Here is a 27,862-nt window from a genome sequence, read left to right on the forward strand (position 1 = left end):
GTCCTTTCATGAGAAAACAAAATATATGTGACAAACAGTCTCAAAAACACAAAGTTCCATAAGCATATTTCTTTTCTCGAAGCTATTCAGACAAGGTGGAGAGTGGCCCTGAAATTAATGTCTTATCCACGGACAAAGGCAGAACTAAGCTAATTGGATTCCCATCTGTTCCAAACATAGTCTCAACATCACACAATAATAAATAATATGGTAATCATGGCCAACAATTAATCTTTTAGTTCAGATTTTTTACAGGGTGCTGAATGGACCCTAATTTCGCACAAATATAGATTGCTGTCTGAACATATCCTCTGGACTAAAAAGAAAAAAAAAATCATAGTCTGCCCAGGCACGATCATGTCAGATCTTTGGGTATATTTCAGGAGAGCAGAGGCTGCCTAATCTAAATGCCTCCTACAGCCACATGCAAACTGGAATTTAACAGAATCTAATTTTGATCTAAACCCAAACCAAATGTGAACTGAACTGTCAAAGGGCTGTTTGAAGTGACACATGTGCTCCTTGTTTAAAAATTTCTGGGATGAGGAAGCACTGGGTAAACCTTTTCCATTTCACCTGGGGAGAGTAGCAATACACCCTCACTGCCTCCTTCTCCCTTCACTGTGTCTTTTCCTTCATTAGTCCCTGACTAGGTATTTTAACTGCAAACTGATTGCCCCAACTACTGTCTCCCTGTTCTGTACTGGTGCAATCGCAGCTTCAACTCAGGACTTTACAGCAGTACAAGGAGGTAAAGAGGGATTAAAATCTAGGCAAATTCCTTTCAATAAGCCAGTGAGAGATCACAGAGCCAACATCCCCCTGATGATGTCCAGTTGGGTAAGTCAGTACCTAAACGAGGAACCCTGCTGCTGGATCCTCTGTATGGACATTGTTATAGGAAAACTTACACAGACACACAAAATCCAGCTCTCACATAAAGAGGTCTAGGGCTGCTGACAGCAATGTATCCAGACCCATTGCACATCTCTGTGGCAGAGGTGGGTGTGGGATCAACATTTTCCATGAACTTGTGAACTTCCCCACAATCTATGTAAACTTTTACATCTAAGCAGCTGGTGGCAGTGAGATGCCTTACTCTGCTCTACTGCACAAAAATCACCTCCTTGTCTTTCTTTTGACCTGATTCCTCAGCAGCTTCATTTCATGCTCCCTAGTTTTAATTCATGCTGAAGTCAGCAGAGGTATGGAAGAGAAGCAAGGGCTAAGCCATGGAGTTGTTACTCCACATTGATGTGAGCTCTTAAACATCAGTTACATCCCAAACCCGGAATAGCCACCCTTTCGTGGTAAGAGAAATATTCTGTATAAGGCTATAGCTGTGAACAGATGGATAGATATAAGGTGACGTGTGGAGCTGGAACAACCAGTTAGTAAAGTTTATAAAGTACTTTGGGAGTCCATCTGGATGGTTGGTACTTTATAAATGTAAGGCCATTATCAGTGCCTCCTAACAGCACCCGACCATCACTCAGCACTTTTGGATGGACAGTTAAAGAAAACACATAAAATATATTCTTCAGCAGATATTTCACCCAGACTCTTTTACTTGTAATAGCAGAGAGATCTGGGCTTTCATTTGTACAGACCATTCCCATTTGCAGTCACAGGGAAAAATCCACAATAGCTCAACTCATGAAGCTGTTGGATTTGTTATGTTTGAAGAATGAGGCTTCAGAGCACAACCCTGGAAATAAATGAATGGTTTGGGAATTTGCTAGTGGCAGGTCTCTTGCAGCAGTAGAGGATAGGATAACCAAAGGGATAGTAATGGGAGAGACATATGTTTTTTTGGTGGTGGGTTTTGTGTTTTTTCCTCCCCTCAGGGGCACTTCACAGAATTAAATTCAAGTCAGTAACAAATGAAAAACTAGATCGCCTTTTTGGTGACAGGGAGGTGCCACATGTGAATATTGGACATCAGCAGCACTTGTAAAAAATGCTCATTTTCCTTGTGGTCTCCCTGACTGCCCTTGGGAATATGGCTGGGGAGGAAAGAGGAAGACATTGCTGCTGCATACATATGACTTGGAGCCAAACAGAATGATCACAAGGATCTCATTGAGACTCCTCCACAAGGTCGTGACGATCTTATTCCTCATAGCACTTCTTTGGCTAAAGAAATCTGGGGGACGGGTGGGTGGCTGCATTCTGGAGAAAGCCTCTCCTCTTGGGTCTTAATCACCATTTAGTGTGAAATCAGGCTGTTTCTTCTGAGAAATTTAGTGTTTGAGCTCTATGTTTTTTTCATGAAACAAATGTGGTGTCTATGGAGAATCTTTTTTTTTTTTCCTTTCAAATCCTGAACACCCCAAAGATTTCAGACTGAAGATGCTGCCAGAGGGAGTGTGTTTTCATTTCCCTGCCATCGTTCTCTGCTGCGAGATGGCTTCCCCAGACATACCAAGCCTCTCAGGATACTCTGTAGGCAAAAGTTCCCATGATGAACTCCTTTTTTCCACTAAGACTAGAGACTATTATACGTACCATATCCATGGAGTCTAATTTAAGATTATGGTGTATGGAAGAAGATATAAGCATCAGTTACCCAAATTGCTATTCACAGCATGGTGGCCTTTTAAAATATAAATATTTATATATCCATTCACTTACTATTTGTCCATGGAATCAAAATATTCAATGGAAAAATTTTAAGGACCTTATACAATTGTTTTTGTCATTTTTTTTTTTTTATGAGGAAAGGTAACATAAATGAAATTGTTTACATTTTTACTACAGACCTAATTTCTCTCTATTTGTGTTGCTACTGATGTGGTATTTAAACCCTTGTTAAGAGATAATGTTGCAGTAAGCTGTTTCTATGCTTGAACTCAATTTCCTGCTGCAATATCTTGGAAGATTGGTAACAGAATTGGCCACTACTTATAAAACCATCTTTTGGGGCTTGGGGATCAGTCCACTTAAATCTTCATTTCATTGTAAAAACCTGGGCACTATCATTAACTGACAAGATGATGTCAGATGAGATGAAGATAGTAACTTCTCAGGGAGGTTTGCCATGAGAGACCAGAATGAACTTGTCTTTTGACTTCTACAGACTTGTCCATCTGCCTTTCATTAGCCCTGGCTTAGTGATGTAAACTGGAAAAGCAGACTTATTCTGATAATAAGGGAACTACACAGTCCTGATGGTCTAATCTCGACATTTTGGAAGGTTTTTGCATGTGACAACTAGGAGACTCTATTGCATTCAAGTAGATGGGTGAGCAGACAGACTTTAAGTACTGTTAGTCACATGTTAATAAAGACATACATAGTCAAAGTAGTAAAGCATGAAGGAGGTAACACATGAGAGCCCAGTTCTCACAGGTGTAGAGCCATAGTAGGAAACACTGGCACATAGGCATTTACAAAGCACACATGGAAATAGAAGTATTTAGGTGCTGAGTAAAGTTAGTGCAACATAAAGGAGCTTGCACATTTATCCCACCAGGACTGCAGGAGGAAGAGTGACAGATTATATACAAGATATATACTATATGAATGATTGCCCCCAAAGAGTACTAGGATGATGAGATGGAAGAGGATGTCAAGGTCAAATTATTATTATTTTTTTTACTACAGCAGCCAGACAGCTCTCAAATGGTTGCTTTGAACAGCTCTAATAGAACAATGTCATTAAAACCCAACAGTCGGTGCTCAGGGAACAACATTGCTGAGTTGCTACCAATGTCTTGGCAGGTGAATATGAAGGTTCACACTGTTAATGACTAGCATTTGTAATGACTGCTTTGTTTCATTTCAGCAAACGCTCCATTTCCAAAGGAACTTCAGGACAGGGATGTGGAATTGAATCAACATGCATTTTGGGCTCACACAAGCCTTTAGCCTGGTCACAGGAAGATCAGAGACCTCTTTCTACACTGACACCAGCAGCTCTTGACATTGCTGTTTCAAAGACTCTTACACCTGTGTCTGTTAGTCTTATAAATACTCAGCATTTGCATTGGGAAGCGGATTCTGGTCCCCACTTGTAAAGGGGGAATTGTCTGTACACCTTCAATGTCACAACCCAGGTCCCACATTCAGCAGAGGGCTCCAGCATGTGCCTAATTTCAAACATGGGCATACAACCCATTCAACTCACAGTGTGAGAATGTGTGTCCAACGTGCAGCATGTGGCAAGGAGGCAGCATGTGGCACAGCAGGAGCTGACTGACACACCATTGTTTGCTACATGTTTTTTGGGTTATTTTTACCTGTAGGAATGAGTGGGGAGGAAAAGAGGGAGAAAGGAAGCAAGCACAGATATGGCAGGAGAAGGAAAGGAATGAAATCAACGCGTTACATGTCAAGGCAGAAGGACAGAGAAAAGTTCCCTAAAGATTCCCCAGTCATGTTTGTATATTTTTTAATTCTTTTTTTTTAATTATTATTTCATCGTATTGTCATTCAAATAACACTATGGGATGTTGAGGCTGTTTGCTAACAGGTATGCAGAAGTTTGATCACTGGAAGAAGACACCAAGAAATAGGAAGGATGGAGTGAATGTCTTATGTGCACGACCGTGTTGTGGAAAGGCTAACTACAGTGCGTGGAATGAGCCCTGTTTCATAACAAGCACCTGCTAGTGACAGGTGAGATACTCAAACTAGTATGTGAATGTCTCCCAGAGAGCTGAGTGGGTCCTACTGTGCACCAAACAGGTAGTGCCACACTCACCACCATCAGTGTTATCTGATTAAAACATATTTGTCAACAAAACAGAACAGGAGCTTCAATCATCTGCTTCATGACTCCACTCTGATCACCCCTGTGCACGTCTTTCCTAGGTCTAGGAGACAAAGCCTTTCTTTCCAAGTTCTGTCTTTCCAAGGCTAAGTGCTTACTAAAAGTTATTCGAGAAAGGATTCTGATCTTTTTTTGTGTAAAGACATGGTCCCTAGTCAAGCCAGTGAAAGCTGAATGTTGTCACTGGTAGTTCACCTGGTTGCAGAATCAAAAGTCTCTTCTCACTCACCCACAGTGGAAAGCAAAGATCACTAGTGCAGGAGTTAACTGGAACAGATAGGGAGGACTTCTCTCTCAGGGTTAAGAAGGCAGTGAATATCCCACTATGTAGTCACAGAATCATAGAATCATAGAATCATGGAATCATAGAATGATTTGAGTTGGAAGTGACCCTAAAGATCGCCAGTTCCAACCTCTCTGCTGTGGGCAGGGACAACTTTCTCTAGACTATGTTGCTCAGAGCCCCACCCAGCCTGGCCTTGAGCACTTGCAAGCATGGGGCATTTACAACTTCTCTGGGAAACCTGTGCCAGTGCCTCACCACTCTCTAGCTCCTCTAGCTCCTCTAGCTCCTGGCAGATGCTGAGCACTGTCTTCTGCAGGGCTTCTCTGGTGGGGTTGACTCATGCTGGAGGTAAGAGTGAACTGGCTCTGCCTTGTGCCTGTGCCCCAGAAACAAACTCCCACCAAGGTTGTACCTTCTCCCTGCCAAGGAGAAGTGTGTTAAATACAAGAGACAAACATTGATGCAAAAAATTATGTCACCTACACAGGTGATAGCTGGGAGAAGAGGGGGAACACAACAGACCTCTTCACATTCATATTGCTCATGGGGGTGAAGCAAGGACAGCAATCCACAGTTTAACACTCTCCCTGTTAGATCAGGAGAGGCCACTTTGGGAGACCCATGCCAGGAGCTTGTTTGCAAGGTACTTCACCACTGACCCCAAAATCCCTTGGGAGTTTGCTGGGTACACTACCAAGGGCCCTGCTGGGGCCTAATCTCTGCGTGAAACTGGCTCCGATAAAGAGCAACTCTGGTGGCCAAAAATGATGCAGCGATTTTCAAGCAGACTACAAGCTAATCCCCAGGATCATGATTAACATGTTTATTTTGCTCAGTTAAACAGATTCTAATGTCCGGGGCTGGGTGTAAGCACTGCTAAGAACACAGTCACTAAGCTGCCAGCTTTGGGTCGCCTTTGGTGATCTAGATGGCCACCCCTGACCCTCTAAAACCCCTGAGATTCCAGAGAGTGAGCAGGTGAGTTTCTTTCCTTTTAATTTATGTATTTATTTGTTTATTAATTCGATTTTCTAGAACTAAAAGATGCTCTGGCCCACCATTAAGCAATCTTCCTAAATTTAAGACCGTTGTTCTTTTTAATTAGTCACCTATGGTCCTAGATTTAGGCAATGTATTTTCCCTTTCATTGCTCATCTAAACAAATTTTCACAGCTAGAAGAAAAACTTTCTTCTCAGTAAGAAGTAGAAGAAAGTGACTAGAGAAAGATGGAAAAAATAGCTGACCTCTACTTGTCCAGATGCTGCCAGGTTCTGTAGTCAGGGTTGCCCATAAGATAGGAACAAAGATGATCCTGGTCCGTGGGGCATTTGTTTGCTTTTGGCTCTCAGAAGAAAAATTAAGCTACCTGACTTCACTTAACAGCCATTAATAACAGAGCACTCTTGCCACCCACACCAGAAATGTCCTGGCTGAGAGATGGGATATTTACACAACTTACATGTCAGGTTGCATGTTTAGTGTGGGTAGGGGGGTGTCCTTTATGCCCCCAGGCATGTAATGGAAGAAGAGGGAACAAAGCCTGAATCAGCTCTCAGGGAAAGCTTAAAGTAGAGTGATATCAGGACAACCAGATCTCAGCTAGAGGTCATGAAGTGCAGAACAGGAAATGTTCTCTTGTGCTTCCTGCAAAACACCATCCTGCTACTGACATACTCCAGATACCTCTGAAACTTTCCATGCTCTTTGGATACCTTCCCACTCCCAACCATTAGAGCGTGCCGCACACGAGCAGTCACTAATTACATCAGAGGGAATCTGGGCTTAATTCAAATCCCACATGCAATGCCAGGACCTTGCTTCTCATCTTCAGAGATCTGGGCAAGACAGTATCTCTTCCTTCCCATGGTATCCATTAGTCATTGACTTCCTCCATGGCCCCTAATGCCTCTGCATTGTCCTCTCCTGTGCTCCAGGTTCCATACCATCCATTTCCCATTCTCCTCTAGGCTTTATGTACTTATCCATTCCCATCACAACAACAGCCAACTGATTCCAGAGTTACAGGCTCAAGGGATGACACAGATAGAACTAATCCTAATTTGGGGCCTGAAGGTAGGTTAAACAACTTCTGGGGATTCCACATTTTATCGTTTTATGGCTTATCTTCCCAAATAAAAATTAAGAAATACATTCAAAAAAACCAGAAAAGTCAATTGAAAATTAAGTTTTATGGGGATCTGAATAAGTTAGAAATTTGGTCAACATCCAGAATACTTTCTGGGATATAAGGGGGAAAAGAGTTTGGAAATAAAGAAAATGGATGGGATTTATCCTTTTTTTCAAAATGACAGGTTTTTTTCTTTTAAACTGAAAGGAGAGGACTGGATTAACCCCTGAGTAGCATTCTCCTGAAATTCAGGAAAATCCTTTGCTTCTCTCTCAATATGTTTTCTTCTCAAAAAAAAAAAAAAAAGATTCTTTGTCTTTCATTTCCTCTATTTCCTCAGATCATCATCTCGTTTTAGGAGATAGGATTTCTGGAGTGGAGAACACACAGCATGTTCACAACATCCTCCGCATTTTTAAACCTAAGAATCACTGATATATCTCTTTTGGGGTAAGACCCCACAGAAATTGCACACAAAGACAGGTCCAATGAGATGCAAGATTTCAGCCGCTGCTCTACACAGACTTTGTCATGTGATTTCAGGCAGAAACTGGGCTTTAGTCTATAAGGGCACAGTACTGTGACTTTTCAGCACAGCTAGGAATGTCCAAGCTATCTGCCTGTTACCCTGTATGTTGAGAATGATCCGGGGGAAACTGGCAGAGAAACTCCTGCACGGACCAGAAGATTGGTTCATAACAGTGGTCCATTTTCCTGAATACAACTGGCTGAAGCTTGTGCACTGGAATTTTGAGCCCAAACTCAAGTGCTTCAAGTGCAAGGGCAACAGTCCTGTGGAAGGCGATGTCACTACAGCGTTACATGCACCCAAATGGCAGCATGTTGACTCTGTGGTAATAATTCATTTAAATGAATATGTGGGTAGATATGTTTTCATTGATCACGCATATGACGTGTAGAACAAGCAGCCTTGAAAACATCTAGACAAGCCTGGAAGAGTGCAGCTGTTAGCATTGCAAACTACATTATCACCATATATTTAGATTGTTATTAAGTGAACTTTAAGTAAGGCATCCTCCATTTGTCATTTTCCCCCCTGGTGAATTCAGCTACCAACATTGATTTACTTTTTTTTTTTTAATCTGAAAATTTGGCTATTAAGTTTTCAAAACTTATTAATCTGTTTTCACTTCATTGGTAGCAGCTTCCCCCCACCTTCTACTTAGCTTGTTAAAACTCAGAGTTGATTAAATATGACACAACAGTAAAATATTATATAAGCTCACAAGAAAATTTTTATTTCATTATCGGCACAAAGTGAGTCATCTTGAATATGACACTGGCTTTGGCTTCATTTTCTCTCACTTTTTTGCTCTGGTTTTATATTTAATCACAGCTTTTTTCTCCCTCTCTTTGCTTGTACGATTTTGTTTTTCAGATCCACAGCAGAACGATCCAACTTTGTTCTTACACTATTAATTAACACCACGCTCTAGTTTCCAACATACTTAAATGATGAATAAGGTTAAATTCCAGACAACGTTCTGTACATTGCCATCAATTAACAATTTTCGAGGCAGCGCTTCATTAATAAACACTGATCAGCAGAGCCCTTGTGTGGAGTGCATTGGAGCTGAGAAATTGTATCAGAGCTTCTTTAATATGTGAGCTGGAGTGTGTGGTGTGTATGAGCCCGTGCACAAGTGTGTATGTGTGCGTGTGTGAAAAAAAATCAATGCAATATCCTAGGAAACTCATCAGCACATCATCTCCTTAAAGGTTAATTAAGAATTTGAGGAAGAACAGAGGGGCTGAAGCAGAGGTGATGGACATTCGTGTCTCTCCAGATCATTAAGTACTAATTAGGTTTGGAAAGTCTATTGAGCTTCCTTGGTCTCATCAAGCCATGTGATGGTCCCTGGATACCTCAGTGTGAAATGCCATCAGCACTATATCTCCCTTTATGAACAGGATGCACTTCAGTCTCAGGTGTGCCTGCTGTCTCTCACCCTGTGCATGTGTATGCCTCCTTTGGTATGTGTTTGATTAAGCTATTTTATATACTGCATAAAAACTGTGTGGAGAATACAGACCATTTCAGAATCATGTGTAATGCAGCATTTTTGCTGGAAGGCTAATGAGGCAAAAAAAAAAGGGGGGGGTTAAAAAAAAAGGGAAGAAAAGTTCCTGTTAGGTATAAACTCAGAATGAGCAGGAGAAAACCTTCCAAGTTCATATAAACCCTTTTGCTGTGCTAGAAGTTCATTTAGGGAGGAATTCCAGACTGTCTTTCTTTTACTTATGTTTCCTGAGCTCAAGATGGACGTGGGGCAAGACAGGAGCTCCACAGACAAAGTTATTAGAGCAAGACTCACCATGCAGCTTCAAAGAGACCATAATATGTATTTTGTTAATTGCCTCTTTTAAAACTCTTAACAAGAAGTGCTGCACATCTAAATCCCAGAAGAAGCAGTGACAGTTTTTTTAAGAAATGGCTTCCATGGAAAGTGAGATGCTGCTTTTACCTTAATTTCCTGGCTTTTCATTATTTTCCAGCCTATAGGTCTTACAGGGACAGATTTTTCTTAGGATATTTCCTTTAAATTGAATTGGAAATACAAATTTATATGCTCAACTGCGGACAAGGATCTAGCAAGCAAACCAACCTGTGCCTGAAAGTGACCTTTGAGGTGCCCAGAGACTGAGTCAGCTCTCAGTGCTAATGTACAAAGCAATTCAAACCAGATGCCAGTGATCAGATAGATTCTTCTGGAAACCAGCCTTGATGGTGTTATTATAAAAAGCCACAGCTGGCTCTGTTATGAGGGTTCCTTCATGGTAACTCAATAAAATTGGTTAGTCCTAATTTTTAGGCAGTCTTAAGCTAGTAGTGTGGCATAAAGCTGATGAAAGGTAAAAGAAGAATAGGTCTTCAGCACTGTCTGTCCAAAGAGATCTTTATTCAGGAGTATGCAAGAGGTGTCTTTATACATAAAGAGCTAATCCATACACCTTTTCCCTTTCTTGGAATGGAGAGAAGAATAATGTGCCTCAAGATACTAGCACTCATTTAATAAAATTATACCAGAAAAGGTTGTCCTCAGAGCTGGCATTTTCAAGGGACACATGCTATAAGGGAGGATGTTGACACTGGGGGTAGTTGCTGTTGCCTTTTTGAGCCCCACTGAACTTTGACTTTGATTGCACATGATGGAATGGAAGTTAATGGTTCACTGGCTCAAACTGTTGCCCTGCCGATATTGTGCTTTTAGCATTTCAGTTATTAAGAGCAAGTCTAGTTGCATTAGCAACATCACAGGAGTGAAGGCAGCAGTCTGGGAACCACTGGGATGTGGGTTCTTTAGGATGCTTCTGGAATTAAAAACAAGTGCCTCCTACCGCCACCACTATTGGCTCCCAGTTTTCAGCACGAGATGGCTGAATTGAAAAGCTACTGATAATGCTGCAGCCTGTACGTCTGCTCCAGAATATCAAGGACCCCTTGATAAACCCACTGCAATGCCTGGAGCACTTCATCTGCAGGCGACTTGCTCTCTTCAATATGGAGAGGATTGCCACTAATCCTGGCGCATTACTGTTCACTTGACAGAAGTCGCCTGAAACAACTTGCGTCTGTTCTTGTCCTGATTTGCTGTCGGTATTTATTAAGAGCAGTGTGTTTAAAATGGCACACATTGTAGCCTGCAGATAACATCTTAAGCTTCCTGCCTATACCAACAAAAAAACAAACACCCCCTCCCGAAAAAATCTTCTCCAAACATTGACACGCCCCTCTTTGCTCAGCCACGTTGATGCTGTTGCTTCTTCCCCGAGAGATCTCTGTGAGGACCTGGTGCAAGAAGCACCTTACCTCTGGTTTTACTGATCACCTGATTCCTGAGCTGCTGCAAAATGATTTTAAAAACCGAAGTGATAGAAAATAAAATACCAACCACTCAAATCAGTTCTATATTCATGACTTCAGCAGAGAAACATGTTAAACTCACAGAATCTGTGGTTCTCTACTGACCAATGAGACCTTCATGTTCCTCTCCTTTCTGTTATGACTGAACATTTGTCTCCCAGGATGTGAAGATGTAACAGCTGCTCTGAACAGTCAGTCTTAACCACTGTGATTAGAAGTAAACAAGAATCACTGTTGAATGCTGAATATGGTGATGGTTATATGATGTGGGCATTTATTTACCAAGGACATGGTTTGACTCAACACCACTGACTTGTCAAATACTGGATCTACACAGTTTGACTTTTTACATGGCAAAGACTATGAAACTTCCCCCCTTTATTTCTACTCTGATTCCGATTTCTGTCTGGATGAGTTTTTAGAAATATAGGAAGTCCTCTGAATTAAAAAACCCAATGGTAGTAAATTTTGCTTTGCAACATGCATTTTCCAATTTATAGCAAAGGCCCTACAGTGTTTGTAGGTGAATTGTTGACTACCATTTCTCTTGGCTTTTGAGATCTCTTGGTTTCAATATCATCACAGGCAGGGAAACATTATCAGTTTCAGTAGCAGAAGACAGTTCTCAAGCACACCGTCAAAGAGAATCTAGTTTTCTGTGTCTCCTACAAAAAAACTGTTGTTCTTCTACCAGTTCAACTAACATACAGAAAAATAATTTTGGGAAGAGATGGATAATCAGTTTTTCCTTAAATAAAGAAGCTAAAAACATAAATTATATCACTTTGTACTTCCTTTACGAGCCTGTGAAGCTTTTCTCTTGCTAAACTAATATTTCATTGTTAGCGGATGAATGTTCAGATCTATCAGGTCCTTAAAGACCTATTTCTTCTTTTCTTGAGTGGATAGTACGCTCCAGAATTTAGCATCAAAAAAGCTTTTTCTTGCTCCTTTTTGCTCCCAGCACATTGGTCTCTTGAAACGTTTCATCATTTCTGTGTGTGAAGGATGTGTGTGCATGTGTGAGGGTATGCATATGCATCAGTCTAGCATATTTTCAATAATTTCATATACATATCTGTGTATATATATACATATTTGTGGAGAGGACATGTATATATGAAGAGGGAATACGGTCATACTTGGTCTAGTGTTTTTGTACTTTAGGCAGTGTGGAGATAGAAAGAGGTGTGAGTTAAATAAGAAAGAGTTAGTGTGACTCTTCTGATCTCAGTAATGTACCAGAAGACAAAGCAGTGAAATACCTTTCCTCCTGTCTTTAAAATAAAGGATAGTTTTGCAAAGCAAGGCCCTGTACATCAACTTAGTTCATGCAGAATCTTAACATTTGTCTGGGACAAGCAACATTAGGTATGGCAGACAGTAATGGTGCTTTCAAATGAGGGACAGATGGCTGTCCAACACTGACACTGCAGGTGTCCAAGACTTTTAATTCGGTTTCATTCAGTGGACCTTTTGCTCTCCAGTCCCTTGCTACTGCTGTCAAACTTTTCCAGAAGCAAGAAAGAGTGTGGGGACAATGTGATAGAATTACAGAAGGTGGTAGAGTCGTTTGTTAATCCATGGGGGAAATTAGGCCATCAGACAACAACCTGCTTCACAAAGAGATCTCTGGGAAACAGGTGTGTGTGCTCTGTGTGTGGATGCATGGGGTAGTCGTGGAGAGCTGTGGATGCAGGGGAGAGGACAAGAAAGAGGACTAGCTAGTGAGCTTTGGGTTGGGAGGTAACAATAATGACAGCCAGATCCTGATGGTATATAACAGAGTATCCAAAAGAGTAAAACACAACCTCTGCTATAAACCAGCCTTCTCTTGGTTTCATTTGAAAAACTGAGCTCAGAGAGGTACAGAAATTCTCTGGCATCACAAAGTCTCATCTATCAATGTCCTTGTAGATACCAGTGGGAATTGATGAAGAATAGAGTAAAGGCTCCCTTGTCCTTTTATTTCTTTATCCATTCCTGCAAAAAGAACAGTGCTTGGAAGCTTTAAACATTTAAAATCACAGATGTGATACCAAGACAAAGTCCTTGGTAACCCTAGCTCTGGCCTTGGGAGTGGAAGGTGCACTGTATTACTATGGTACAGTGATGGTCTTTTCATTGTGATGGTCCTCCTGGAAATGCAAACCTGTCTGCAGCTGAGTGTTTTGGGAGCCATCTGTGCCAGCAGGTCCCCCTCAGCTTGCTTGATGAAAGTTCAGGTATGGAGTCACCCTAAGCAACGTTTCCTCTCAGCTGGTTCTAGGTATCTTCAGTGTTGGTGGGCACTGTGTAACTCTTGTGGAGTTACTTAGACCTGGAAAGGGACAGGGAGACTGCCTTTTCCAGCCACAGCATTTACAGAAAAAACTCCCTGTGAGCTCTCAAGACAACAAAGCCTGTCTTCGTAATGGTTTGTACCATGAGTCCTGACCCTGTTTGGATTGTCTGGTGTCTAGTGAGGGGTGTGCTCCAGCACATCCCCTCTTTCTGTGTATGTGTGGTGCTCAGAACTCCATATTACAATGTATTCCACTGTGTCAGCCCTCCACAACATTTTCTGTGGGAATCAGGGCAGCTGGGCTGAGAGGAAGGATCTGGCATTATGTATCTGCAGGGTTCTTGAGGGACATTGGCACTGTGAGATGTGATTCTCCAGACCAGCACCAGGGTCAAAATATGTTGTGTTACAAGTTGATAATCTGCACGAGCTATAGATCTAAATCACTATATGCGTCCACTGTGCCTGAGGAGAGGGAAGAGAAGAGGGAGGAATCACAAATTCACAAATTGATATCTGGAAATTCTGGTTATTTTTAAGGTGAAATCCTGAAAAAACTTTTTTCCAACTTTTAAACACACAGTTTTCTCCAGATATTGGGAAATATCAAAAGAATTTCAAAAGCATCTTACTAAAGACAAGTCTGTTTGGAAAGATATTTTCCATTAAAAAAGAATATTGCAATTGCTGTCTTTTGACCATAATTTGGACAGAGTTTACATTGAATTACAAGTCCTAGATATCAAGTATTTCACCTTTGATGAAATTATATGAATAAATAAATATTTTTCTTTGCATTCCCTAAGAATAACTGTATTTTCTCATCCTGGCTGCTGGGGATGCTAAGCTGTCCTGCTTCTCCAGGGACAGGCAATGCTGCAGGGGTATATTCCCAACCGTATAACCAAACTGTAAAATGTCCTTCAAGCATTGTTCAGAGAAACTGCATATAACATTTTGACAAGTCATGTTCTTTACACTACAGAAGAGCTAACTCAACTTTACATCAGCAGTTTGACCATGATCTCTGCAACTTTTATTTTATTTATGGGTTGAAAGGAGTCGTGATTTGGTCAAATTTGAAAGTTCAGATGCTTTTTGGTTTTCTGCATCAGAAACAAACCTCCCAAGCCTCATCACTTTTGCCTGTCTTTAGCTGAGGTGAACAGCCTGATTCAAATTTTTGTAAATATACTTCAGCTGGTCTCTGAGAGGTACTCCGCACTGCAGAGGAATGAGTCACGTTGTTGCTTTCACTTTTACACTGGGGATACCGCTCCTGCCAGGATCTTGCCATTTACTTGGAGAACTAGTCAGCGTTCCTTTCATATTCCAGATTGTCATCCTTCCCTTCCCTTTCCCCCTTCCTGCACCCTCTGGGAGCTGCAGGACAGCATCTTTCTATTGTCCTGCAGAGACAGACCTCAGCTGAGTGATGTTGCCAGATTCTTGGAGAAGGAAGGAAGGAAGGAAAACAAAACTCCAGCAAAACAAAACCTGTTCCTATTCATACCCCAAACCCTCAATATTATCCTTTTATGCCAGCTGCACCATCATAAGACTGCGTTCTATGTTGCCATGATTTTTTTGGTGGAGAGCTGCCTATACAATCTGTGAGCACTGTTGGAACAGCCCAATTTTACAAGCATAAAGTATTATGATTGCATTGATTTCCATCATAAATCATATTTTCCATCCTCTGTCTTTCTTTCCTTGCACTGACTGAATTAAGCCTTGGTGTTTTCTTTAGCTGCTGCCAGAGCTGAGGCTTGAGATGATATTAGGGTAATGATGATAAATTTTAGCCTCAAGCCAAACCATTTCCACATTATAGATAATGTTTTTTTCCAAATAAGTTCTGTTATTGGAATCCAGGACCCACCACATCTGCAGGCTCAGAGGCTGCCTCAACACAGTCTCTTTGCTGTAATGGGTTTATAGATTTGAAAATTTGCTCTAAACAAATAAATGAGAGAAGAGAGGAAAAAAGAGAATGAAGGAATGGAGAGAGAGAATCAACCAGAAGGAGGAGAAAAAGAGGAGAAAGAAAGGGGGGAAAAAGGAGAAAGCAAGAAGACAAGAATAAGGGAAAGAAGAAATGGAACAATGAGGGAAATAGGAAATAAGGAAAAGAATGAGATAATGCCCACAGCAAAGTACTAGCCAGCCTGCTGCTAGCTGTGCGTCTTTAGGAGCAAAGCTGGCCCCACAGACAAGCACAAATGTCTTGTACAAGCACTAAGAACTGCAAGCATGCAGACCCACAGCTGTGTGCTTCAGATTTCACCCCTGCCTTCTTACAAGGCCACTCCCTGTCATCTCATCTCAGAAATATAATATTCCTGCAAAATCTCAGCTGTCCCCACGATGGAGTAGGGGGAAACTGAACTAACCTGACCCAATACTGGTATCTGCACTATGGTCTCAGTCTCTGGTGGTATCTTACTGGTCTAAAGTGTTTCTCATATTTTAGGCTAATACGAAACAGGCCACGTTCCCACTTTTGTCTAGGAGGAATTCAGTCTGTGTAATCAGGCCTGAAGGACAGTGTCCCATGCTCAGGAGAGTTTAGATCCCGGGCATAGTGACCTTCAGGAGAACAGTTACTTACTTGTTCTTCAGCCACTGTAAAGGAAAGCAGTTCACCATGTCACTGTGGCATCATACAAGGATAATGCTGTTTAACTCCGTATCTTGTATCCCTCACTAGTGCTCCATCCCTGATTGGGAGCATGGTTCAATAAATCCTGTGCTCCCTGTGTGGCTTGTAAGCACCCATGTGCCCCTCTGCTCTGCTCCTCACGTTAACCAGACCATACCTGCCTAAGTGTTTTTTGTTTGCTACTCTACTGAATGAGTGAAGTCCCCCATGGAGAAGCACAGGCAGAGATGTCTGCTTCAGTGTCAGGCAGCCCTTGGAAATCATGCTGACTTAGAGCAGTGCAGAAGTTCTGAGGACTCCTGGTTTGGAAAATCACCTACACACAGAGAAGCTCCAGTGGAAAAAAGCACACCTTGATCCCTACTCTGTTTTTCTTGTGGTCTGCCCTGCCAGACGACACTTTCTGAGGAAACTGCTTAACACCTACCACCATTTGTACACTCAGACAAGCAACAGTTTCAGATCCTTGGTTCATCTCGAGCTTTAAAATTTCACCTCCTTAGTTTACACTGTGATGGTAGGATTAATCTGAAAGAAAGCAGGCACCTTTCTTCACACCCCAGTTTTCAGAAAAGCAGAGAAATAACTAATATCCTGATTCGTGCTTCTTTCTCTGGAGCTCAGAGTTATTGTTCTTCTCAGCCCTAAGTCAGAAGCCCTCACTGCAACAAGCCTGGGTGATGCTGAAATACAATCTGATGCAGATGGTAGGGGCCAGCTCTGATTCTGACCAACATATTTACAGCCAGGAGAAGGGAAAAAATGGACCTGCAGATAGGTAGGCAGGTGGCAGGCAGTTTATTTCATTGGCAGTGCTGAAGTGCTACTTCACGGGATGCTAAATGCAATAAGTGGGGAGGAGAACAAATTTAAGAGGGAAGAAGGAGGGAGTGAAGCAGTCAGTGCTCTTCAGGGTATGAAGGGAACATCCTGCACTTCCAGAGGACTCTCAAAAAAAGAAAAACACCCTCAGGATGCTGCCTTTGCAGGGTCCATGTCTTTATTATTCATATCAGCCCCTAAAGAGGTGCTTTCTCTGAGGACATGAGTCATCTGGGAAAGCCAGCAGCCCTACTACGTCCCTACTGCAAGTCTGGGTTGGCAAAGACAGTGAGTCCTGGGCTAAGGATGCCAGATGGTATGTCCTTATTATTGAGCTAAACCCTTTTACTTGCTCACCTGGGTGAATCAAATTGGGATCAGTTTGATTTAATCAGACTAACTGGTGATCCTACCAGCACCTACAACGAAAATGTACCCAGTAGCCTGCTGCTGCAGCCAGACCCACATGGAATATGTGCTGTCCTCTCTCACTCCACAAGCCTAACTGCTAACTAAGGTAGTGCTGACTAACCAAATTAGGCCTCCACTCTGAGTCTATACTCCTAATACCAAGTCCAAAACTCCCTGATAATGCAGCGGGATGCCAACACACAGGGCAGGACCTAAGTGCATTTTCCTCTCTCCTCTTCTATCCCACAGCGGAAAAATTCAGCAAAGGCTTTACACATGTTGTTTCACCCATGGATTGCCTCCCTTTTCGCTATGTTCATTGCAGGAAAGGGGGGACCACAGCTGAAATCTGGAATATCAGTGCAGTAATGCACAGTTTACAATGCAGGACTCCTTTCAGTGAAAGGATTGATGACATGGGAGGTCAGCAAGGTGGACAGCGGCAGCTGATGTTGTAGTAGCCATAAAGGCAAGCATCATGTAGGGTTTAGGGCATGAAAATGTAAACCTGCAGGTGCCAGGAACAACCACCTTAAGGCAGGCAAGATGAGTGCGGAGCGAAGTGTCCAGAAACTTCATGTCTCAAGAACAGCTTCTGCACAGCTCTCACTCCTCTGACTCCAAAAAATGACCAGAAATTAATGTAGCATTTTTTTACTGCCTGATAAGTTTGCAGTTGCAAAGGCAGGAGTTTGATTGCCGTTGCCAGGACCCCATGGACAATGTACCTGAGAGGACTAAGTCACTCTCACATTTACTAACAACCAGCATTGCTGCTGGCAGGCACACCACTGGGAGAAGGATTAGATAAAGCACAGAGAACTGCCCCATCTTCCACTTTGTAAAGGAGCATTTATAACCCAGTGCAATGGAGCATTTACAGTTACTGTGGCTGCACCAGACAGCTTCAATCTGCTGGGCTGTGATACTGGGTCTGATTTGGAATGAAAAGAAATACTAAACCATATTCGGACTATTTCATGGGTTGTATTTTATTTTATTCCATTCGAACAGTGGTTTGGTTTATCTTGCGTTTAATTTGAAGGATTGAGCAGGTTCCCAATAAATCCCATAGTAAGATCTACATGAGAAAAACACTTAAAAAACCTCACAAAACAACAACAACAAAACCCTTTCTTCTGCTGCTGCTGATAACAAGGCCTATTACTTCCCAGCCTATGTTTGGTTTCAACACCGTATAATCTCTCAGTTGCAAACAAGAGACCAAGACAGCTCTGACTAGAGCTACCCTATAAATGATTTTGTCCTCAGTGTTTGTTCTCACTGGAGAAGTGCCAAATTCCCTGCTCATGTGGTTAGGTACAGGCGGTAAGTAGGCTTTTTGGCTGGTTCATAGGTAATTCACAGGTAGTTTGCTAGGAGAAGCCAGATTTGTACCCAAGAAGAAAAAAAAAACCTCTTAAAAAAACTTAGTTCTGAGATTAACACTTCATTTCATCATACTTCTTCCCCATTTAGACACAGCAGGACGATGTCCCCGACCTCGTGAGTTTTTTTTTGTTTTTTTGTTTTTTTTAGCAAAGGACCTAATCTGGGCAATAAAGATTCCATGAGGTTATACGGACATGCAGCACACAGGGAAATACACCCATCCTTGGCCATTGCCTCTCCCAAGCACTTGATAACATTTCTCTCTTGACCTGCCCCAAAGCTGACAAAGGCTGACAGCACAATGGAGCTCCTTGGCTGCCCAAATTGAGGGAGAGTGTCTCTGTTTAAACTAACAGGCATGGACTGACTGTGAATAAATTTAGTCTAGAAATGAAGAAGAGATGGAGATGTGGAAAAGCCTTCCAAAACAGAACAAAGAATGGGAGTGACCTGAACAAATGCAGATGCCTATAACAGAGCCAGGCCCCTTCAATTCGATCGAGAGAATTAAGCATCGCTTATGAATCATCTCACCCTAATGAGGCATCCAAAATAGACCAGATGAATCACAGTCCAGAAACACCTATTTTTTTCCTTTTGCTGTAAGAGCCCAAGGTAACTGAGACAGAAACATTTACACTGTAGGTGGTTAAAGTTAGGTGAGATGAAATAAAACAAAAAAAAAGAGTAACAAAAAAATATTCAGCAACAAATCCCTAAGAGTTTTTAGATGCAACAGAACACTTGCATGAAGGTTATCTGACACAAAAGGATGTGACTGAATGAGATGATGCAAGGAGTCCACTGCAGGTCAAATAGGACAATTCTTGCAACAATCTGTTAATAAAACACTTTCTTGATGGAAACTGTTTACAACTACTGCCATAAAAATACAGATACTTTCCTTAGAAATTCCTTTTGCAGTACTCCTTGGTTTATGTTGGGATAATGAAGAACTGCATCTTCCCTGTTAATTTGAATTTAAGACCTAAAGATGACAGTGTTTCTCTTCTCTCTTTAATTAATCTATTTTTATCCACTATTCCTGTAATGAACAGAGGTGAATCAAGGGGTTTGTTTAAATAAGGAAGAAGCAGACACTTATTCAGGAGTGAGGGTTCTCTTTATACTCTTTTCCTCTAATTTGTCTCAAATATCACCTTTCAATACTCCTTTCCCCTTGAATAAAGCCAACTTTCCACATGGTGATTTCTGCTACTATTGCCATCTCAAATCTCATAAAAAACCCCATTGCTTATGAGAAGCTTCACTTGTCAAAACTAATGGGAAACAGGGGTAGGTGATGGAGAGAAAAGATGGAGAAGGTTTTGTGTTCTGAGTACCTCTTTTTAGCAAACCCACAGTGATTGATTTTACAGAAGCCCACCAGGGCCTTTGGCACGGTTTGGATCCACGGTGCAGACAGTGGTGGATCCTAGCAGTGCATCCCAGCACAGGTACCAGTTAAACTGAGCCATAAAGGGAGCCAGCACACATGGTCTCAAAGGTATCAGTACCATCTTCCACCCAGGATGGAGTCCTACCTTCCTGTTTTTGCTAGGAGTTATCAGAATTAAAGCACACTTATGGCACCAGTGGGGTTTTCTTAGGGTGAGGAAGCATCTCAGCTCTGGTCAGTGTATCTGCTTTTGGTATCCTTGTGTTGAATTTGACAACAGACAGCAGACTTCAGTTCTTGCTTTTAGTTTGGAAATGAAGGGTGAATTTTTGAAACAGCTTAAGAATGGTATTCCTGGGGTATCTTTACCTCAATTCACAAAATACTACAGTCATACATAGGGGACCTCTGCCACAAATCTCCCTAGACTTGCACCTATAGTCAAAAGATTCTGTTCAGAGTTTGGCTTCATCACTCAGAGGAGCAGATTTTGACACTAATGACTGAGTGATGTCATTTTTTGCCGTGTTCATTTCCTTACTCATATTTTTACCTCACTTTGCTGTGTATCTAGCATTAACAAAGAAATCTATGTGAGTTGCCTGACTTGTCCAGCATTTCAGATCTCCTAGATTCCTTCACAAGTCATCTTTCACAATAGTGACCAGCGTGCTCTGGGCATTGTTCCTCTCTGACTCCACCTGTTTCGAAAGCCCCACACTAGCATCAGTCCTGCCACAAATGAAATAAATCAAACACCACTTTTTCTTAGGAAATGGGATCCCTCTACACCCCCATGCCACAAAAGACCTGAATTATCTGAGCTTGACCTTCTGCTAAATAATAATAATAATAATAATAATAATAATAATAATAATAATAATAATAATAATAATAATAATATATTTTTAACATACCACCTGGTGCTCCAAGTGATGTGAAAACTGTTTTGAAGAAATCTGCTTAGGTGTGCTGGATGCAGGTGCTTTCAGAACCTCAATTGGGTTCCATCATTTAATCCGAAAATTTACATTATAGTAGCACCCACAGCCATCCATGCCCCTGACACATGGGTAAATGCCCCTAAGTTGCTCTCTTTACTTTTCTCTTTCTTTCTTTCCCTCTCCATTCTCGTCTTTACAGGGTAATCACCTCATTTGGGGAAAATATAACAAAAAACCAGCTTTATGAGTGAAGAAGCCACAAGATGGCATTATAGAGCAATTAAACGAGAAATCTGTACTGGAATCTGCTTTCTCTCTTGCCCGTGGAGAAGAATAAGGAGCAGGGAGCAGTGCTTGTTGTAAGAGGGGACAGGTGTTTCGAGCAGCCTCCAACACAGCCACTGTCCCTTCTGTTGACGGTCTCACCTGGTTAACTCTTATTAACATTTCCAAGATTTCAAATGAAAGCCCTTCAGGAAGCAGAGGAGAGCACATGCCTCTTCATCTAGCCTGTGCTAGTGTTATTTTCCCCTTAGTGCACTGCTTTCCCTCTCCCTCTTTTTCCCTTATTCACAGGTGTATGTGCTCACGTTTGTGCTGCTCTTTTTGGGGTGTGTGCAGCACATGAACCTGTTATCTGTTGAGGTTGTGGGTGTGATACACCTGTTTGAACTCCACGTGTGCTGCAGCTGCAAGTATGTGAAGACGTGTTGTGGGCCTGATGGACCAAAGGAGAAGGGAAGCAAAGCAGTGTGCGGGGTGTGCACATGTGTGTGTGCTGTGTGAGCAGCGTGCACACACACGGGTTACATGAACACCTAGAGGTTATGTGGCTGAGGCACACGTGTGCAGGGTGCAGAGGTTTGGCTCTATTGTGGAACAGCAAACAATTCCAGGGGAAAGTGATCTTGGGAAATGGTCGTAGGTGCAGTGTGTACTATTTTTGTTGTGCTGTGGTAAGCTGTATAGCTATCACAGTCCACTGTAAGCATGTGGGCATCTCTCGTGGCTTGAGGGCCCGATGGCATGAAGCAAAGTGTGTCTGTGCCTTGGTGGGGTGTTAATCATTCAGGCAAACTGTGCCTGCATGGCCATCCTGGACACAGCCGTGCTGGCTTGGCTCTGTGGTGCAGCAGGAAGCGTGTGTGCATCAGCACTCCCATGTCTCCTGTTTCTGTGGAGCGTGTGATTTATGCATGCATGGACATGGTGGAGGGCACATACAGCTGGTTTTGGGCAGTCACAGCCCACTGCAGCAGTGAGTGTGGGGAGGGGGAATTGGTAACATTCAGCCCCATCCTGCAGCACTCGTCAGCACTGAGGGGGAGAAATAAGGATGAAAAAAAATCCAACCCCATTGCTGACTTTCCTTGCAGCTCAGCAGAGAGTGCGGCACCTGCAGAAACAGCTGGGCTGCTCACCAATACCTGACATGGATTCACTTGTTTTTGTAAATAATATAAAGTCTCCTTTATTCCCCACCGTGCATTGTTATGGGCCAGGTCACTGAATGCATTAGGGCTGATCCCTCAGAGCATTCTGCAAATGAGACAGAGCTCAGAATGCACATGCTTGAGAAATCAGCTATTCAAAATAAAAGCCGGGATCGACAGACATCTCCAGTGTCTCCTTTCTTTTTCTTATGGTCAGTGAGGGTAGGTACTTTTCTTGGTGGCTGCTGGTGAACAAAGAGATGCAATGGTACAAATGTTGCTGTTTTACATACAGTGGTGTTTGAAGGAGTGTGTAAAGAAACTATTTCCCTTTTTTTCTTAGAAGTTACCTTAGTATTGTTATTTTTATTACTCCTACTACTACGTTTATAATTGTTACTATTATTAAATTACTTCATAGTCAAATTGGCTAAGGGAATCTTAGATTTTTTCCTTTTCTTTTTTTTTTTTTCCCCAGCTATAAAAGAGCTAATAAGTTGCCGCATTGGGGCTCCAAGGAATTGATGCAAGATTATTCCCTCGTGGATTACTCTCTCAGTGCTTTGTCCAGCTTAATTTTAATATTAGTCATCATTGTTTCATATTTGCATTGTGTTCCAGTCAGGGCTCATTTCGGTGCTGCATTTCCTCAAACATAAAGCTCCCAAAAGCTTAAAAGCAAAAAACAGCACAGGGGCGAAGCTCTCTGTGTACTGAGGTGTTATTTTTCACCGCAGTCCACGCCACAGTGTTGTTCCTTTGCTTTCCTTTTCATGCCTGAACCCTTCTGTTTTAGAATACAGCTGTGCAGTGGAGTGATACCTGTGTAACAGCTCCCTGCCACCACTGGACAAGGCCAGTCCCCGTCCTCCACCAGCCTGACACTGTGGGGTCCTGCCACCCTCACCTAAACCAGTTTTGGTGCCTGTAAGACACAGAGATGGTTCAACCTGTTAGCCCTGTAAAAAGTTATTCCCTCTTTTTATTTACTTTTTTTTTTTACCCCACTACTGGTCCTGTTAATTTCTATCAGTTCAGTGAGCTGATATTGCCCAGAGGAGATAATGCCATGGAGGGGATATAGCATGTGTCCCCGTAGAGGACCCAGCTTCTGCACCTTTCAATGACAGCTTGAGCTTGAGTTTTGACTGTACAGGAAAGTTATAGGCAGTGTGGGGTGAAATCAACCTTAGTCCATAGAGAGGAGGAGCATGATCTGCCCACCAACCACATGTGCAAGCATGCCCTGCTCTCTCCCCCTCCCCTCAACCTGCCTCAAACCTCCTGTGTAATCCCAACCAGATGCAGTGGAGTGGCACCAGCTTCCAAGAGATTGGTTTCTGAAATGGGTCATGACAATTAGTGTCCGAGATTGAGCAGATGGGAGTGTGTCCATGTCCCCATGGGCACAAGGGCAGTAGGTCACCAGAGAGTCAACTCAGGATGGACAAGAGAAAACCCGTACTTAAACACATGCAAAATATACTGCAGGGCGCTAGAAAAATGAACTACAATGCAAAGAGCCATAGGGAAGTACTGCAAATGGAATGAATTGTTTTCTTTGTGACCCACTCACCACAAATGAGGGAGGATCTACGTCCTTATGTAGAACCTCAGTCCCTGTGCTGCTACTGCTGTTGCTACATATTGCTACTGCTGCTGCAAAACATAGATGTGGTGTAGAAAAACAGAGCAAAAGGGAGATGTCTGGGGAACCGAGATCCCAGTAAAATGATTCCACGGCACAACTAGAAGAGGAAGGCATCTCTAGCACTTAGAACCCGATATCCTGGTTATTCATATGATGTGAAGAGACAGCTCCGCACAACTCCTTAGAGAAGAAATCCCCTCCCAGGAACACTCTGAGGTCCTGATTTAGCACAGACTTAAAAATGCATTTGAGTCTCACTATCTCAAGTGACGCTTACTTCTGTGTGTACGCTATGGCTTTCAAAAACTGCACCAGAGCACAGAACAGCTTACACCCGAGGAGAGTGCAGACGTAGGCACAAAAAATTACTGAGGCTGCCTGAGAGCCTTCTCTTTAGTGGCCATCCCTTTGCTACACACAACATGGGGAGACCTTCCTCGTAAGGTATCATCTGCTTCATGCTGAAAGAGCATAGACAGTACAAGGATGAGATGATCGCCCGTGTATGGGAGATTTCTGCTGAGTCTCTTTCTTGGCTCTAAGGGGACTCAAGCTCTGCTCTTGAGAGAAGTTCCTTTCCACCAGGCTATCCGCTACACTGTGTGAGAGAGAATTGTACCCTCTGCCTCCTAATACTGTGAAACTGGTGAGAAAAGACAGAAAGAATATGTAGAGCAGAAGAAAGGGGAGCGACAAGGGTATATCTCCACAGCTCAGAGATTAGACAGCACACTTTTGAGTGGGAAACTTAATGTATTTGCCTTTTATCCAATGCTGATTTCATGTAAAATACATTCAGAGATTTATTTCTTTAAAGAAGAGTGCAAGAGAGGCTGGGCTATTCTTCAAGAACATACCCTATGTATATGGTTACAAAATAAGAAAAAAATGTTTTATGCAATTGTTATAGAAGACAGTATGATTAGACAGGTAGAGAAAGACAGAAAGAGGCAGACAAACAGAAATATAAAAGAAAAAAACAGAGAGCTTGCTAGCTCTGAGGAAAGCTGAGTATTATGAGAAATTATTGTGTAAAGTAGTAGTCGTGTAGAACAATAGATTAGGGAAAAAGAACCCTTAGCCCGTCACTGGGAAGGAAAAGCAGCGCAAGTTCAGGATGCAGCGAAGCATCTAAAGGATGGTTGAGTGGGTTAATAATGTCACAGTGACATAATCAAATTAGTAATGCTATCTTGGCGATTTGGTCTAGTCTATCAAGGCATTTACCTGGTTACATTGTTCAAAACAATACCGCTCCAGAGGCAGAGGAGTCCAGATGTCCTGCCCATCCTATTCGGGCACACGCCATCCCCTCTTACGTAAACCCTCACTGCAGGGAGAAGGGAGTTAATGGGGCAGAAATTGCTGCCCGGCTCTCTCCTCTCTCCCTGCCTTCAAGCCCTGTGCCCCGGATGCCATCTTCCAGCAGCTTTGCTGGGGCAGAGGTTTGGGGCCTTGCTGGCACAGCAGCATGATGCCCTCCCTAAGACACCTCTGCAAAGCAGGGCTGGCAGCAGGGAAGTGACATCAGCCTCCAGGGCGTGGGTAAAGCCAAGGCAAGAGGAATGAGCGTTCCTGAAGTCCTTCCTAGAGGAAAAAGATCTTCCTGGGGAAGGATTAGAAGTTTTATTATGTACCTACTACCCTCTGATTCGCAGCACACCCTCACTAGGGTGGCACTCCCCCTTTTTCTTTCCCCATCATCTTCTGTGATTCTCTAGTAACTGTTGTGTGTCTTCCAGTCTGAAAGCAAGGTAGCCTGATGGAGCTAAGATGAATCTAGCTAGTCAGGGGAATAAGATAGGAATAAGGGGATAAGGACTGATCTTAAATGGTATGTCACACTTGCGACACCCAAAAGATGAAGCACAAAGAAAGATCTGGGGATGGTTGGGAGGGATAAATTTATTTCACAAGAATGTGTGTGTCCAGGCTAGAAATTGGTATAGGGAAGGGAGAAGGAAAGAAAGTCAGATCTTAAAAGAACAGTGACTGGTGAGAAGGGAATATTTTTAGAGTTTCAAATAATTAATTTGGGCCGCTGCTTTATAAGAGCAAATTCCCATGCGTCACTTTGTCAGACTGAGATTAAAATGTGTTTATATTTATATAGTTATCTTTCACAGAGGTGTTTCATTTAAATACATATATATGTAGTGTATTCGTGTATGCACACATGAATGGAAAAAAGAGAATCTATAAATATAAGGGTCTTTGCTTCAAATTCTCACAAACTAGAAAATACTATAAAGACCACTGATATCTGTATGAGAAAAGGCTGTCCCCAGCCCCCTCCATCTGCTCTCCTCTTCCAGGGCAGCAGGAGGAAAAGCAAGGAAATGCAATTCTCCCTGTTCCACTTCAGTGAGGAAGAAGCAGCACAAAGAGTCCCTGAGTCTGTCAGCAGGATTCGGAGATGGGCACAGGGCTCTTGGAGAAGGAAATAGAAAATAAAATCAAATGAGGCTTAATCCGAAAAGCAAACGTTTGCTGGGACAAAGCCACCGCAGGGATTGTCATTTCACAAATTGTATTAATCTGGGCAAATAGTGCTTCAGAAACAGTAACCATGGTGTTTATGCTCAGTTCCCCTTCCTGACCTTATCTTGCCTCCCTTGCTCTCCTCAATATGGGCCAAACCCTTATCACTTTGCACCAAAGGTCTCTTCCTCAGCAGGGTAATCATGCAAACCTGGAATTTGTGCATGAATCCGATAAGGAAAAAAGATGACTGAAATGTGATTTTTTTTTTTCCTTTAGTTTAACAAGTAGTGGTAGAGATTAGTGCCACAAGATGACAAAACTGGGCACCCAAAACCCCATGAAGCAGTTCCTGCAATTTGTAGAGGCCGCGTGCTGGTAAGTGGGATTGTGTTATCACACTCTGCATCTTAGGTCCAAATAAATGTGCAAGGCTGAGCAGGTAGAGAGAGGGCTGGAAAGCTAAGGCATACGTAAGGGAAACAGGGTAAGCAGGAAAGAGCAAGGAAATAATTATAACCAGGCTTGCAACACTTCCTACGCTCCTTTTTGGTCCAGCCAACACATTGGCCACCTGTTTGCCTTGCAAGATGCTTTGCTATAGCTGTATCTTTCATTTCAGAAGGGAAGTGAGAGGACAGGTTTTTTTTGTGGAAACTGATGGAATTTCTCTGCATTTGCCTATCTTATTATCTCTCCCTTGGCATCTGAACACCTACAAATTGAAGAGTCTTCCATATACAACTTTTACCATGAGGAAAAGGATTCATGAATTTCAGTTCTGAGTGGAGTTAGCACAGACACAATAAAAGAAAATCAACCTTTTTTTTTTTTTCCTAACAAACGCTCACTCAAAATGACACTGGGAAAAGAGCTTTTCGGCTTGTTATGATACAAAATCTACCATACTTTCTCACGAGCTGGGGAGGTGGGGAGAATATTTTTTTCTTAATTTCAAAGGCAGTAAATATCGTGATTTGAACATTTCAGATCAATCTCTAAAGCTCTTGAGTTCATGTTCTGATTAAGAGAAGCAGTGAGCAAAGGAGAAGAGAGTGTGTGGGGGAAGGACGTAAAAGAGTAAAAACTAGCACAGTGAAAAATCAGGCAGAGTGAAAAATATATTAAAACTGTGAAAATAAAAGCTCTAGAAGTGTGGAAAGAGCAAAACTTATGGCAGAAAAAAAAAGCTATCTGCTGTGTCTACCCAACAGTTCACCCTAATCTTATCTGTCATGCTAATTGCCAGATTTAGGTGTTTGTACCAAAGAGGAGGGTGTGTGTGAGTTGCCGTGAGCTCATGTGAGT

The 27,862-nt window shown here is 42.4% G+C and overlaps 1 protein-coding gene and 1 long non-coding RNA gene across 15 annotated transcripts in view; one reads left to right on the forward strand and one right to left on the reverse strand.

The window, feature by feature from the left end:
• CELF4 (CUGBP, Elav-like family member 4) overlaps positions 1–27,862 on the reverse strand; it is a 703,503-nt gene that overhangs the window by 330,256 nt on the left and 345,385 nt on the right. Inside the window, exon 1 of one of the 14 annotated variants that reach the window (XM_017819041.1) lies at positions 5,004–5,090. The exons of 12 other annotated variants lie outside the window; for them this stretch is intronic. The gene's annotated coding sequence lies outside the window, so the exon portion shown is untranslated. Of the gene's footprint in view, positions 1–4,969; positions 5,091–27,862 lie in introns of those variants that run through there. One more of the 14 variants, XM_017819042.1, reaches the window with a different exon arrangement.
• Positions 5,555–8,760, forward strand: LOC108499332. The gene is made up of 4 exons (XR_001875513.1): positions 5,555–5,703; positions 5,897–6,038; positions 7,029–7,134; positions 8,589–8,760. It is a non-coding gene; the product is annotated as an uncharacterized LOC108499332 (long non-coding RNA).

Source organism: Lepidothrix coronata, unplaced genomic scaffold, assembly GCF_001604755.1.
Source record: "Lepidothrix coronata isolate B3197 unplaced genomic scaffold, Lepidothrix_coronata-1.0 Scaffold72, whole genome shotgun sequence".
Lineage (NCBI taxonomy): Eukaryota > Metazoa > Chordata > Aves > Passeriformes > Pipridae > Lepidothrix > Lepidothrix coronata.